This window comes from Leptosomus discolor, chromosome 8 (genome assembly GCF_034619465.1).
Source record: "Leptosomus discolor isolate bLepDis1 chromosome 8, bLepDis1.hap2, whole genome shotgun sequence".
Classification (NCBI taxonomy): domain Eukaryota; kingdom Metazoa; phylum Chordata; class Aves; order Leptosomiformes; family Leptosomidae; genus Leptosomus; species Leptosomus discolor.
Genome location: NC_141398.1, coordinates 54,392,713 through 54,409,522, shown reverse-complemented (window position 1 = coordinate 54,409,522; position 16,810 = coordinate 54,392,713).

Sequence of the window (16,810 nt, the reverse complement as noted above, 5' to 3'; positions counted from 1 at the left end):
TAAAGCAGTGTAAGAAGAATAATTAGAAATACAGAGGAACCGACTTTTCATGAAAATTGAATGAATTGGGATACTTTAGCCTGAAGAGGAGAAGGGTGAGGCAGAATATAGTAACAGCCTTCATATGTAAAAGCCAACTACGAGGAAGAACAAGAGAAAGATTTGTGAAGTACATCTGTGAAAGATGAAACAAGAAGTAGCAGGCTCAAATTGCACCACAGTGTTCAGGCTAGACCTTAAAAAAGCTTTCGTACAGTAAGGACAGTGAGACAATGATGAAATAAATTGCCAGAGGAGAGTATAGTACTTCCAGTTTTGGAGGTACATAAAACAGGATGGCCAACCATTTATCAAGAATAACAAAGAAAGAGAGTGAAATAAGATGACATCCTGAGTTCTTTCCAGCCCTAATTTGCTATTTCCTTACACTTCTCAGCTACTAAGTTACCATGATTCAAAAAGCATAATACTCTAGTATTCTGTTCTTCCAGCTAAGCCTTTCTTTTCATATTCAAAAATGTTGAGACTTTCCGTGACATTGACAGCACAAGGAACTTGTCATGAATATATATGGACAGGGAATTTTCACACGAGTAGTGTTTAAACATTAAAACTCATTCTCAGAAAACCTAACAATGTCCCTACGCTACTGGTTATTTTGAAATCAAAAGGCAAAACAGTTGACGACAGTACTTTTTTACTGTCATTTTTACAGCAGGGTGTACAAGGCAGCATGTCCTTTAAAAAAAAATCCAAACCCAACAAAACTCCTTAACTTACATTTTTAAATTCTGGTTGGTGAAGGAAAGGGGGCAGGAAAAATGTCTTAATGTAGACAATGCTCTACAGGGCCATAAAAGAAATACAATCACATGCAACTACAATACAGTCATTCTTTGAAAATAATTTTTCTGCCTTTAGAGTAAATAATTTAACTGAGAATAAGATGGTTTGGAACATCTCAGCACTTTTTAAAATCTAGTCATGTATAATGCTAATACTGTCAATATTCTCTGAGGAACACAAAATTTAATGAGAGTTTTTTCCGTTCTTATTGGCCAAAGAAAACAGATTTTCTGACTGTTCATAAACAAGTGCTTAACTACTACTTCAGTTGTTGTAGCTGTTCTTTTACTTACCCTTATAAAAGGAAACAGTCTTTTCCATTAAATTTTCACATGCTTTCCATGTATGCTTTTGACAATTCAGTTTTGATTAAGAAGTAGCAGAGCAGCAGCCAGTATCTTTTTCTATTTCAAGAATTTTCTAAAGAGCCCGTGAAAGTCAAGAGAATCCTTGTCTGTTTATTTGCTTGCTGGGTAACTATCCTGAGTTGTGAAAATATCTGCATAGTCCTTTATTCACTGGTAAAACGATACTAACGCTTTTTAATTTTGTGTCTCCAGCAAGCATTTAATTAAAATTTAGCAAGCCAGATACTGCTTTTTAATTAAATATAAGATGATTGTTAAAAGAGAACTTACTGAGCATTTAGAAGATAAATCTAATAGTCTTGTAATTAGCTCAAAATTACATAAGCAAGAAATGCCTAATCTCATTCTTAGTAGCACATGGACTTTGTAAGGAATTTGTAGATACCTAATTAACAGTTATCAAAATAGCCTAGAGCAAGACAGGTTTCTATTAATTGTTAAAATAGTGATATTTAATAAGCTTGTTAAACGATAATACACTTGGGACAACAGACCCATTTAGTTTTAAAGTATTCCATTGTAATTCCCTAATGTCTTTATCAATACATTATATTGCCAGTTTGTTGAAAGTAACCAGTGAGTTTGCATTATTTAATTTTTACGTCTGTAAAGAGGCATCACCTTCAGAAGTAGCTGTTTAGCTTCTCTTAGATGATGCCTGTCCGCGTTCACTTTTGAAAGTCCTGATCACAACAATTTAAGATTTAACTTTCGGGTAGGGAGAAAAACCTTGCCAGTTCATTTTTGTTTGCAAACCTGAAGTGTCCATCTTCCACAAGCAAGTTACAGTCATAAGTAACCCCGTTAGAAATTTTTCCTTTGCTGTGCCTTTCATTTCCCCATCCTTACTACTACAAAGAAGGTGGGGTTTTGGGAAGATTAGTTTTTTTAGCGTGAAGAAACCTTTAATCAGTTTAGAGAGTCTATACTGGCACTGTACTTAGTACTTCAAGACGATTTTATTCTCCTTTGCTAAGACTGTTTACAGTTTCTCCTATGATAGCATTACCTAGAACACCCTTCCCCTCTGCTTGAATTTTGACCGGAATCATGACAAGGTCTAACTTAATTTTCCAGCACTGTAGATGAAGTGATCAAGGCTGTGCTTATCACCAACGGAAGAAAAATACAATGACAATGGTATGTAATTGCAAGACCAGATTTCTGAGCCAGTGAAAGAACACGACGCTGTAAATCTCCAAGTTCCCAGGCTAAACTGGCTGGTATGTACCTCTAAATGCTGTTTACAGATAGAAAAAGATTTGCTATTGCAAGACATAGTAGCAAAGTATTGTATGGTGTTAAAACAAAGAAAACAAAACACCATTTGTTTAGAGTTCAAAAGCATAGAAGTACCAATCCTATCACAAGTTACTTAAAAGGACCAGTAGAAGAGAATGTTTACAGATATTTTTCCATTTACTCAAAAAAAAGAAGTGATCTCTGCAGCTTCTTTTCAGTCCATGAATAAAAGGAATCATATCTGTATAAAAAAGATTTGGGATGTAAACAATTGAGCTATATCATCTTTTACAGTGGGGATTGGCATCCAAATATATTTTCTTCAGAATGTCCTTTAGGATCCTAACAGTAAGAAATTACTTCAACCTAAGTAACTCAGAGGAAAAGAATTTTTCTGCTTCTTTTTGTGTTGCGGATTTTTTTTTTTTGGTTGTTTATTAAAGAGCGGGTAGTCTGGAAAGAGGGCACTAACCCATGGCCCCTAGCCACAGGAGGTTAAATTAATTAGAGAAGTTAGAACACTTAGTATTATACATGACACAGTATGCTTCACACGTTATGCAGCACGCTTAATTCTGAAGAACTCGAACTACAGTTGCCATTGTTAACTATATAGTGATTGTCGCCAATAATGTCTTTCTACCTGTAGGGGAAACAAGAGAGTACTTCTACCTCATACAACTGCAAAAAGGGAATAAGCTTTTCAGGAGCCAGTCCCTTCATGACATCTGACAAAGAAGCAGGTAACTCCAAATTAACAACAGGTTACCAATGATTCCAGGTTGACAGAGTCCATCACTAACAGATGGATACCCTGCAAGTTAAATGAGGAATAGTGAAGAGATTGATAGGATCTTAAGTTTGCATTGTTCATACTGGTCTGATTTATATAGTGCATTTGGAAAAGTATTCTTACTGTCTCATAGCACAACAAAGCTGGCTGTCCCAGCAATATCCTGTAGATCACGAATGACAATGCCTATTCAGATTGCATTTTGATGTGTACACATCACTTTAAATGGCATTTATTATTTTACAAGTAGCATGGGAGTCAGTGATGTGGTAATTCATTTAATTTGTTTAACCTGTTTAATATACTGGAGACGCTGTGCAAGTAGTTGTCAGTCCATTAGCTGCTACAGTTCTAGGGTCTGTTTCACCTACTTTTAAGCACATTACTTCCCTAAGATGTTTGTTAAAATGGACTAATTTGTTAAGTAAAAGTAACAATGATGCATTTCCTTATTCATTGTCATTATTGTGACAGATAGAAGTTGAGATGTGATCAGTAATCAGTGAATGACAAAGGAAGCAAGAGTTGCCATATTCTGCAAATAACCGTTGCATGAACACACAGACATGATCCTCTATAAATAATGCAAGAAAAAAAAGAAATACATCATCATAATGGACAGAAGTCTTCTACAGGCAACTCTTTATGATCACAAAGAGAGAAAAGTACATCCAGTACTATCTGCAGTAAATGTAGCTGCAGCACATGTATGTTTGTGGGTAGAAAAACAAAAAGATAAGAATAAAATGTGGCTTAAGTTTTTCTTTCCTGGCTTTTGAAGTTTGAGATCAAAAACATTATAGGCAGAAGATTAAATGTTTCACTTAACAATATTTTGGAGAATCCATTTTATTGCTTTTTAGGACTGTTTTAATGTTTTTAAGAGTTTGTGTCAATAGGAGTGAGAGCTTTGTGAAACAGCTTCTGAAGTTTTGTCACAGAGGGGCAACTTCTGATAGAGAAAATTATATCTGAGTGGAAAGTATAGCTGCTGATGGAGAATGTTTTACCTGCAGAGAAGCACAGATATCGCCAAAGCAGATTTTATCTGCCTGCTAACAGAAAATATTTTAGCTGGTAGTGAAATGCAAGGACTGTCAGAGAAGATTCCACTCATCAGCAGCTGAAATTCTGTGGCACATAAAACTTTTTCTGTCAGACACTGTAGATAAATTTTTTTCTCCATTGTAGGATAAAACCTAAGAAAACAACTAGTTGCTGATGAAGCTTGTGTGCGTTTGTGTGATGGGGAAGAGTTCATCAGTTCACTACCTGCTGGGGCATAAGCTTCACCAGCTGAAAGTCCAGCCCAGTTATGTATCACACAGAAAAATGAAGACTGCATCTTGGAGCAGGAGCCAAAACAGTAATAAATTCCAGAGAAGTAACCTTATCATGTAAAATTTAATATCAACACTATAATGACTTCATTTTTTAGAGCAGTTGTGGAAAAAACAGTGCTTAATAGTTATTGCAATAGACTGGGGAACCAAGATGACTGGCGCACAAAGAAGAGTCCCAAAGCAGCCTTAACTTGGTTTACTTTTCAGCATTGGGTTACCTTCCTAAACCAGCTACATAATTTGCTTCTCCAAATTTTTTTGTGAGATGATTGTGTGAGTGAATCCCTATTCGTGCAGGCACAAAGACTCTATGCATTCAGTAATCCACTTGGAAAGCACAAATACTCACTCGACCACAGATGAATGTGCAGGCAGCTGGCGGGGCCGTAAGTGGCAAAGTCTGAAGAAATGTCATACTATTTGAGGTAGAGATATTGATCGGTAATAAAGAACTTTGTCTTTCTAAACATGTACATCGTGTTTGATTTCATAGCAGCTTTCTACTTTCCTACAACCACTAAGCAGCTCGCTCCTGTGCTTTACTTTTAAGAAGAAAATGCACAATTGCAGAAGTAACCACAAATCTCTCAGACTGTGAAATATACATATAAAAGACATTTCCCACTATTTTAGATTTCAAATTCTTTTCACGTAGGCTATTGAAAGAGATGAAAATGGATAAATGTGTAGCCACCAATGGCGTCTGCCTCTCACTTTATAGAGAGCTACCATTTCATTAAGTCTGAAGTTTTTGAAATAATATAATCATAATGAAAGAAAGGAAATAAAATTCTCAGAAAGTTCTCAAAGGAGTATTAAAAGATGAGATTTGAATAAGACTGATCAAATGTTGGAATGGAAGATGCAGATAGGTCACAAGCCTTTGCTTTTTTGATTGCCCATATTGTCTCGAAACTGTTCAGCAGAACAAAGAGTTTTGTGGATGAAAGACTGGTGTGAAGAAACATGAATGTCAACTTGAGTTCTGAAAGACAGTCTGCTAATGAAATATTCTAAAAGTCATTTTCAAGGTGGTAGAAAGTTCTCACTGATGTGCACCAATGCTTCTGATAAAAAGCATCAAATAGTTATGCAAGTGTTGGCTTTTAGGTCTGAGAAAATAAAGCAATGCTTGTATGACTCCAAATGTTGCAGAAACATATTTAGTTTTTATACTTTCAGAGGACTAAACCCAATAATTAGGATGTTTGTTTAGATCCTACTTTAGGCATACAAAACAATTCTGGATAAGTTAATTTTCAGTGTAACAAAATGAGACAATATATAGTGCAAACTGAGTAGACTGAAAACAAAGACAGATCCTAAATGCATTTTTAGTTCAAGAAAAAAAACCAATGCACTATTTGTTTGTGCAATAAGTATAATAAGTATAATTTGAGAGAAACAGTGAATAATACATTTGGCTGCTCCTAGTAGGATAGACTTCTGAATCTGACATTGTGTGATATTTAATAGCTTCTTCATAATAGGAGTTCATAACAGAGAAAGATCTAAAAACAGTAAACAGATTTCCAACAGTTCTAGGTGAGCAGATCTAATTAAATTTTGGAATATAAAAGCCTGTGAAGTAATACTGCCAATTCCCATCTTCTACAGGGATTTTCTTGCTCACTTGAAACAGCTTCTAAAAAACCTTTCTTTATCTTTGATTTCTTGTAGGGCCAAATTTTAACAGCATTGGAGTTCATAAAGGGGAGGCCTAATTTACCTTGAGCACCCATTGCTTTCTCCTTGGAACCCTTTCTCATTAAACTACTGAAATAAGACTGTAAAAGCCTGAAACCTTGGTGTGAGGATGAGCTGTCAGACAGGAAGACCAGGTCCAGGGAAGTTATTAAATACCTGAAGGGAAATCTAAGTAAATTTTTTTTGCTTTTAAAACAAAATACTGAAGGAAGAAGCAGTGCTGCCTATAATTACCTAAACCCCATAAGTGACTTTTAGGAAGTTCCCTGTACTCATCTCAGGGAGGGCCCAGTTACCCCAGTGCTTACGTGGCTAAGGCACCTTTGCACTCAGCTGTGCCTGCTCCTGACTGGCTTTCAGAAGCAAGGAGCTCAAAATCATCTGAGGCACTGGAACCCATTGGCAGATTCAGAATACGCAGACCATAAATCCGCAGGAGAAAATACGCTATAGAATTAAATTGCAATGATCACTTTTTTTGTCAAATACAGTCAAAGGAAAGGTGGTTTATACTCAGTCCAGTAATTAACACATTCTGTAAGAAGTGAGTTTCTGTCAGAGTGGCTGAAACCCTACGTTTATTACCTTCCAGAAAACCGTAGTGACCAGGCTGAGGCTACTTAAAAACAGGTGAGGGTCATCCCTACCTCATCTTGCTTAAGTGATTTCACAGGGTAGGAAAGAAATGAAATTTAAATAGGTCAGAAAGGAGGTACATGAAATACAAGTCTTAAGAGGCGAAGGTAAACAAGACGGTGAGATGTATAACTCCACAGTTACCCTCAGCGTATCTCAATGGCTAACTCTGAATACCTGCCAAGTCAGTACCTTTCTTATCTTGAATCCCATTTGAGGGCACCTAGCTCTTGCTGTGCACTGTATAGGGACTTCGTCATCTAAGAACGAGCTCTGAGCTTCACACAAGCAGCCTCATTTTTCTTATGCCAATGTCCCCAAAATTTGGCTTTAAGTCTGCAACCCACAGCCATTTTCTTTTGCTTCTATTTTGAGGATGGCATAAATATATAATATATCTTCTTGTTAGAGTTACAGCATCAGCTTTTATTCCGAGGGTCACTATTTTCTGTTAGATTATGGTAGGGCATAGGTTCTTTGTTCCAAAACAATTCAGTCAGGTTTCAAAAAGATAACACATACTGTACGCTAATGGTATAAAAAGTCTGTACTTGCTTTTAACACGTATCCCTTTGGAAACAGGAAATGACTGGCTGTTATTGGCTGCTCTCCCTTATGATTTAAAAGAACTGTAGGAAGGCTTTGCTGAGTGGCTTTTGATTTTCTGTCAATGCAGTTTTGCCAGAATTTTAACCGAGGTCCCACAAGTAGAAGCAAAACCTTAATCTGCTCAGTCAGTCAGTCCCTGGATAAACCTTAGAAACTGAAAAAAATGTTTACAACAAAGATATCATAACTCTTTGAATACTTAAAAGAATGATAAAAAAGCAAGTAATTCTCTATTTAAAAACTAGTTAAGATGCAACACTACCATTCGGAATCCAGATGAACAAATAAGAGCCAAAGATAAGTTACAGTTTATATTTTAAAGTTACTTAGCCTTTTTCTTAAAATCAGCCCTAAATGAAATGTTTAACTCTCTTTAAATGTGTGACACCATCCATCACAATTTTATAGTTAGACACATAATAATGTATAATCTCAGCTTGCTGTCCACTTGTAAAATGGGAATAGACTTCGAGAAATAAGCAATTTCCCAACAGAAAATTGGAAATTCTGCCAACCAATTCCAGGTGACCTGCCATCAATCAGTGTTAAATTCTCCCGAGCTATTGCTGAAGGGTATTGCCATTACTGACGGGCTTCACCTGGTGACTAATGGTATATAACAAATACATTCAAGAACTACAGAAATCCTAAGAATCTGTAATTGTCAGTTAACTTCCAGCACAGACCTTCTCAGGCAATTCAGAAAGCAAGTGAGATTTCTATAACCTCAAACCTACTCATTTTTATTATATTTTCTTTTTAAAATCAGAATAACTTGATGCTATGAAACTAAATTAAATCAGACTGCAAAACACTTATTGGTTGCAGAATGATTTAATGTAAATCTGCTTTACCATATGCACTGAATGTGTGCTAATGTGACAATTACTTTAAGCCTGGACTTATATTCAAGATTCTAGAAAATCTTTGTGTGATTAATAATTATGATTAATGTTTGAAATGTGCTGTTCCAGGGTAATAGTTCCCTTCATTTGCCTGAGTATACACTTAGAATTACATATTCAAGTGCTTTGGTTACCCATGTTAAGTATATGCTTTGTCCAAAAAGGTAGAAGATGATGAAGGCAGAGAATTAGATGTGAGCAGAAAAGAAACAGTCTTTAAATCCCTGATAATGTTTAAAATAAGAAGCTTCTTCATGCCCTTCACCATGGCTGAGGTAAAGTGTAGACAGAAGAAATCTCTACATAAGAGAGACACCTGGATTTTCCCTGTACGCATGTAACAGTGGAGATTTCATCCCATGTGACACTGACGGTTTAGGAGTTCTGGTTTTGTTCATAAGTCATTATGTACAGCCTTCTTAACCCTTGACCAGCCAGCAGTGACAAGAGCTGAACACTCGGCATTCCAGACCTAGTTAAGAACGGAAATCTTCCCTCAAGCAGAGCAAGAGCCTTTTACTTTCAAATGACATCACCTAATTAATTTAGTCACAATTTGCCTGCTGTTGAGCAGGTCAAATGCAGAGAAGTAAACTTTCAAAAGAGCAGCCAATTTCTCAATAAATACAAGGCTTGATATGATGGACTGTGAAGTTATCACCCGTGTCCTTTTCTGTTAAAAAACGTGTATTAGTGTTTGTACTCACAGGTCAATGCCAGTGAGGGCAATACTGAGAGTACATATCGGTTATGAATACAGCACTGAAGTAATGTTGAGGACTTCATTCCCAAATTCAGGAGATGCTCAGCATTTCATAAAATTCTGTGAATAATCGGATCATCGTTGCAATGTTTATTAACTTTCTCACTGCATTCCTCTGTCAGAGGTGTTACTTAGAGCCATTTTACAGATGAAGTATAAAATGGAGAGGTGCTAAGTGGAAAAAGAATTATTCAAGAGTGGGTTTCAGTCCCTTTGACATACTGAGAAATGATACATCCCATTCACTCCATAGCTTGCTGTGCTGACTCTGAGAGCTTAACGTAATTTGTAAAAGAAATTGACTTAGATTTTCAAAGTAAAGACTTAAAATAGCCTTAAATACTTAATGGCAGATTGAAAGATTAAGGAATAAAAGTAGTAATATATTGAAGAAAATAGCATCTAAGATATTAATTTAATTACCAAGTCTCCTTTAAGAGTTCAGTAACTGATCTGTGGCAGCATGGACTTAATTTCTCCCTTCAAGTTTAGAACGGAGAAGAAGCAGATGACATGATCTTCTATTATTCTCTAGATATATATCAATGAACACTGTATTGCTGTATTTCATAGAACAATGGTCCTTCAAGTTTAGTATCTTGTCTCAAGACATTTTCTGAGAGTACAGTCACTAACAGAACTTCAAACTGAACACATATTAGATTAAAAATTAGAATTTCCTTTGAAATCACATTTTCTGGGATAATTGCTCTTTTTAAAAAATTTTAGACAATTTAAAAATTATTTCAGTTTGCTGAGTTAAACCCCAGCCTATCAGATACTAACCAAATGGCTCCCTGTCATTAAGCAGCCTTAAATATTTTCAGTCTGTTCAGTAACTGCCTGTAACATATGTGGGTATTCACTGAGTCACTGATGCTTCCAAATGACTTTTTGTAAAACCTGGACCTTGGTTATTTGGATTACTTTAAAACAAATTAAATACAAGCATTTCTCTCATTACTGTTAAAAAAAAGCCATGTATTAATGTATTTCAACATGTTGCAGTTTTCAAAACTCTTGAATTCTGACCATGTAAGTTTCATAAGCAAAGGATGAATTCTCAGTCACTGTAACTGCGTTAAGTTCCACTGATTACGCAAGAATAGCAGGAGTGTAAACCAGATGCTTTTTAAACAGTTCTAAAGAGATTTAGAGCTGCATGTAAAAGATCTGTATGTGACAGGATATATGCAAGAGATAACCCTAAAAAAGACCTTTCTGCTTATGAATACTTGTACTAAATTCACAGGAACAGCTCAGACAAATGTATTCTACCAAGCAGGAATAAAAATAGGTCTGTACATGCTGACATCTGAAAGAAGAAATAAGCAGATATTTTCATAACATAGCGCATTTTTACTGTATTAAAGACAGTTGCCTTAGAAATCCAAAGACCCAGCATTGCTTATGACAAATATTATTTCAAACTGCTCAAGCCTGGAGGTACGTGTCCACTTCAAGCTTTATGAACCTCTTACAAAGCCGATCAGGCTTTTCAGGCCTGCCCCAAATTGTTCACACATTGTGTACTAGCATCACCATCTGTGACGCTTCACAGCCATGACACATAGGGAAGGAGAGAATGAGCATTACAGTTCACAAAGAAATATGTGCTATGGATTGTTTACAAAAATAAGCATATGTAAAAAACCGACAGGAAATAGGTCTCCTTACGTCTAAGTCTGGGAAGAAGAGCCTTCTCTCTGACACATCTCACAATAAATTATTATGGAAATTATAGGAATACTTTAGCATTGTATCATTATGCAGTATTATGCCATTTCTGTAACATCACACGAGTTACTGATAAACCTTAGGATATAATAAAGTGTTTAACTGAAGTATTTTCTCAGAGTATTAGACTATTAGGGAAATCTAGATTTCCTGAAGGGGCAAATTCTGACACCCGTACTCATGCTAGGTAGAACCTTTCTTCATGAGTTGTCTCATTGAAATAATAGACTTATTAATTGGATGAATTTCTTAAAATGGTCTGGGGGACTGTAAGCAAGCCCTCACTTTTTAATACGCAAAGACTGTTTTCAAAATCCTTCCTCAGCTGACAATTTCCCCATCAAAGACAGAACAGCGTCAAAAAAACCTGCAGCATTGCCCAGCTTGAAGTAAGTGATTTTGTTGTTTTAAATACAAATACTGAGATGTGGTTATGCGCTTTGCAAGGAAGACATTCCCCTTCCTTGAAAAATGCAGAAAAGTAAAAACACTGAAATAGTTTTGATAAATGCTGTCATTCTCTAGGGAAATTTAGGAATTAGATTGCTATTAAATTGAGCTACTTCATACCCTCTTTGAGCTTTCATTTCTTCGACAATGGAAACTGCCTTTGGGAATATGACAGATGCTTATCCCATGAGTATGTTAAGTGGCTCAATTACGTCCTTGTGAGTAGACTCAGGCAATGAAAGACAGAGACCTTGCAGTCCCCTGGCCTACTACTTTTGTAGTAAGCTTCTTTCAAGCCATTACAATAAGCAAGCAAACAGCTCCACCATTCTTCACAGACAGAGAGACATTTTTGTGACTCAGTAAAATTTCAAATATCAAAAAAATTTTGAAAGTATTCTAACCACAAATATGCTTTTTGGCAACTTCTGTGTTTTGGACATATCAGTAAGTTTGGCCCAACTTTCTTCTCTCATCACTGCTAGCAGTGTCACTGCATCTTATTTCCAACCTGCTAAATCCAGACAAGATGATATGAAATTTTCTTGTTTCTTCCAACTGGCCCCTCCCAGCATGAGGATACCACCAGTCTGTGGGCTGGGCATGTGGCCCCTTTGAGATTCTGAATAAATAACTGCAATTACAAGCAAGCAGAACTAAAGAGCACAGTATCTGTTTTGGATTGTAACTAGTAATACCTTTTAACAGGTACAAGCTAATTTGGAAAACTTGCAGTAAAATGACACATAGTCATGAAGGGAGGAGGAATATAGAAGAAAGTCAACGTAACACAGTGTGAACAGCACTGTTTTGAGATCTAAATAGCAGAGGTTTTTGGAGTTATTAATCAAAAAAAATGAACACAACAGACGATTAAAGAAGTGAGAAGTGTTCTCTAACCCACAACAGCATGGCTTGCTTCATAACGGCCTCCACTGCAGTCTTTCATTGAGCCATTTTCTATTCTTCCCGAGTAGGAGCTATGGATTATTCATTTTGTAAAGTTGCATCTTTTAAAGTCCAGAAAATAATCGGTGAAGCAAGATGCATCTCCTTTAGAAAGAGGAATTAAGCTCACCCCATGCTCCATGAAGCCATCAAGATCATGACTGAGCAACACATTGTAGAGTTGAATATAATGAGGCTGCTATATAATGTCACATTACAAAAAACTGTGCAACAGTATAAAAAAAAAAATCTTATTGCATTCTGATAACAGAACTCTCTTTCCGCCTACTAAAAAAAGAAAACCAGGAAATGGATTCAGGCATAGCAATCTCTTACAGTTCATGTTAATTAGCCAGTTTTTCAGGCAAAATATATGCAGTGAAATACTCAACTGAGATTCTTTAGAGATCATCAGAAATTAAGTATATGAATTGCACATGCTGTTATAAACTGTTCTTTCTTCATTATAAATTAACACAACTATGGAGAGCAAAATCACGATTACTTGATTGCTAAAATATTAATTTTGTAAGTGACCATTAATTAACATTTCCTTTGCAATTTCATTAGTTGACTGTAACTCTTAAGCCTTGAAAACTCTTATTATAAGAGGAATTCAACCTAACTAAATGTTTAACCTCTGAAATGGATGTTGAGTCTAATTATTCATTCATAATCCCAAATTTGAGGCATCCTTGATTATCCCAAATTTAAATAGGCATAAGTGCAACAATGAACCAGGCCTTAGACTTTTTCCTGGCCTTGTATGTCTCAAACATTTGGAGGCTTACTTTAAGAATAACCATACAAGGAAGCAACAAAAATCAGTTGCTTGGTAGATGCAATAAAAATGGAGTAAGCAAGAGTAAATAAGAGAAATCCTCCATATGTCTTCAGAGATGACCCTGACGGAAAGAGCCATTTGCCTGTGCAGAAATCACTTCCTCATTCGCAATTTATGTTTGGCTATTTTTCTTCTTTATTTGAAAATTGAAATTTAATAGCCTTTTATATCCTGAATTTTTATGGGAAGGAAAAAAAACCCCAACAACTATAATATACTCTTGCAGCACTGAAAAGGAATGTTGGCTACCTCAGCCATCTACACCCGAGAAGGTTCATGCAGTGCTTTCCCAGGGCTGTGCCACAGATGGTGCCTTCCTACACGGTAGCTTCCATGCTACAGCTACAAGCACAGGTCATTGTTGACTCATATCCCATTCCACATCAGGTAAGAAGATACAGTTTGTTCTGTGTCTTAACAGGCACCAGGCTGTGGACTGTGAAAGGCAAGTGTTGCTATGAATTTTTTAAGAGAGTTCTCATAATGAAGCAGTACTAGTGACACAGATCTCCTAATCAGGCATTTAGTAATTTTGCTTTGCGGCTTGGAAAATGTCTTTCATTTAAATTCACCTCCTAGGAGCTGTGTGTCAGGCAATTATTCTCTACCAGAAGATTTCAAAGTCCAAGCAAATTAAATAGGCTCTGTTCTTAAAGTAATACTGCCCTCAAAGCATCATTATTGTTGTTAAGAAATAGAAAACCTGAAGGCACAAAGATTTCTGTTCTCTCTGATGAATACAGGTGCAACTCCTATTAATGTTATTGACAATCAGGTGTGCATATTTACAGATCTAACATAGAGTTTCTCTGGAAGAGGAACACAGCTGAATACTCACAATTTGAAAGAACACCACTGAAAAGGAGAACTGAGTTTAGTTTCCAGAACACTGAGTCTTCTGAATTAATTTAATTCAAAATATGATGGCCTATAGTGATACCAGTTTCAATCAGCACAGATACTAGCTAGGTAGAATCACGTTTTGTCAGAAATAGACTCCTGAGGAAGAAGAACAATCTTGCAAGACATGGCACCAGTAAGCATTTATCTTCTTTTGAGTTACTACTAGGTGAATGTTCCTGTGAAGTATAGTAAACTTGCACGTGTTGCTGAATTTTAGTCTTATGTTGCCTCCTTAATGAAATAGAAAGTAAAAGGTTGATTTTCATGTCAGACGTTCAAAAAACTTACGGTCATTTACAATCAGTTGGATAATACAGGTCATCTGGAAGCCTACAGATGGGTTTTAGATACAAATGTACAGAAGTAGTCTGCAGAATTATGGGGTGGCAGCCCACTTCTGCGAAGAACCATAGCCCACAGAGAAGCAGCACAACCCTGAAAAAAACCACATGCAGCAAGCATTAAAAAGAGGTGAAGTCAAGTTTTTAACAAGTCAGGTACATTTTCAAAGTGTTGCAAGGGAAATCAGGCACAGAAATCCTTTCAAATGGAACAAAATCTTTAAACAGACCTTATGAAATCCTTGAATGAGAAATTATTCTTCTAAGCATGCTCTCTAGCAATATCATTCAACTTAGAGAAGAGTCAAAAGAAAACAATGTGCAGGTTTATGTGTCAGAAGGCAGAATTTCTGGGCCATTTGCTCTCCTGCAGGTCAATCCCCAGCCTGTACTGGTGCGTGGGGTTATTCCTCCCCAGGTGTAGGACCCTACACTTGCCCTTGGCCACATTAGGTTCCTCTGTGCCCAGCTCTCCGGCCTGTCCAGGTCTCACTGAATGGCAGCACAGCCTTCTGGGGTGTCAGCCACTCCTACCAGTTTTGTGTCATCATCAAACTTGCTGCGGGTGCACTCTATCCCTCCATCCAGTTCGTTGATGAACATATTGAACAAGATCATCGAATTAAAGCATTGAATACCAATACTGTGTTCTTCTGTCTCCCATGCTTTCAAAAAAGCCAGTATAAGATACAGATAAATATAGGCAAATAGACGTAAATAACCTGTGCAAATATTTTCTGAAAGTACCTTCTTTGTGTAGTATGCCAGAATCAGCTTCCAAGCATGTGTTTTATTAAGAATACTATGTCTCATAAATTTAACTACTGTTAGAGACTAGGATGAAAATTCTGCATATCATACTTTCACAGCAGCTACTGTAAGAGACTAGGTACTGGAGTTGCTAAAATTTGGGCCAGATGGCAGTTTTTATGCTCTTATAGTAGTTTTGCCTCATGAAGATCCTTACGCACCCTCATGATATTCCGTGAAGTTCATTTATTTCAAGCCAGTGCAATATCAAGTATTCAGTCACTGATTCCAATTAAATCTCTGCTTAAAACCAAATCTTTCCACTCATTTTCCATTCTTCTTGCTCTTTCTTTCATTACTTCACCTACAAACAGCAAATAAACTGTTCATTGTTATTGAACCAAACTCTTGTAAGCACAGTGACATTGCAGCAGTATCTGTGAATGATTTAAAAAGATTCTTAATATATTTTACTGTGCGTAATGCCATGGAGCCTTGACATTTAGATATTAGTGTAATGCAATAAAACATAACCATGATTAAAACTGAACCACTGAACAGTCCATTATACAAATGTAAAATGAAAAGAAAAGGTGGTTTAGGTAGTAAACAAGGACACAGGAAAATCCATCAGGAGTCAAAGATGAGTATTCTTAAAGCCATAAAATTACCTTGTGTCAAAACTAATTGAGGGAAGCAGCTTGTCACTAATGCAATTGTGCTTTAATAATCGAGATGGCATCTACACGAGCCTGTGAGAAAGGCAGCTCTAAAAGACACAAATGAAAACTTTTCAAGAGATTGGATTTATTCTCTCAGCTATTTGTGTTGTGCATTAAGCTGAAATAATTGGACGCATTGTTTCAAAACATACCATTTCAGCTTCAGTGGGTAGGAGGACCCTCCTTTAGTTCAAGGTAACGCACAGTCTGTTCTAGGGACCTTCAAAATTCACCAGGTGGTCCCCTGAGAAACAACCCATGTCATCTCATCTCCTAGCTCTTTTCTACTCCAAATTTATACAGTCTGTCAAAGTTGTCAATGTGAAAGCCATTTAGATGTTGTCTTGTTTTGCATTTCCTACTCTAAAATGTTCCAGAAATGAATCTGCTATCTCTGAATAGAGAATCGGTCTAAGAACTGGCAAGGACTTCATTTTGACTTTTATTAAGGGCTTATCAAATAAAAAGCACTGGAACAAAGAAGAATAAAATATTTTATTTCCCCACCCTCCACCTACTCTGAATGACAGTCCTTTTGAGGTCAGTATTGCTTAAGCCTGTAAAATGAAAGTGCTACAAATCACAATCAAATAACTGTCAGGCGCCTTATTAAATTTCATTCAATTCCATACAAAATCTTAAGGGACCATCGCTATCTTCCAATTTAGACAAAGATTAAATAAAAGCTGATCAAAGATTTATAGAATTCTAAAGTGATACTAAACACAATGTGCTATGCCTGGAAAGCTTTCTCTGGTACAATGGACTTAGAAGTGGCCTGTTTTAATGGTTTTATTTAAGCACCACTTTTCATTGGAGGAAAAAATGAGCCGTTTACAATCACCTCACCTAATTAAAATTTCGTAATTCACAGTCTAAATCCCGTTTACACTGATGCTAGAA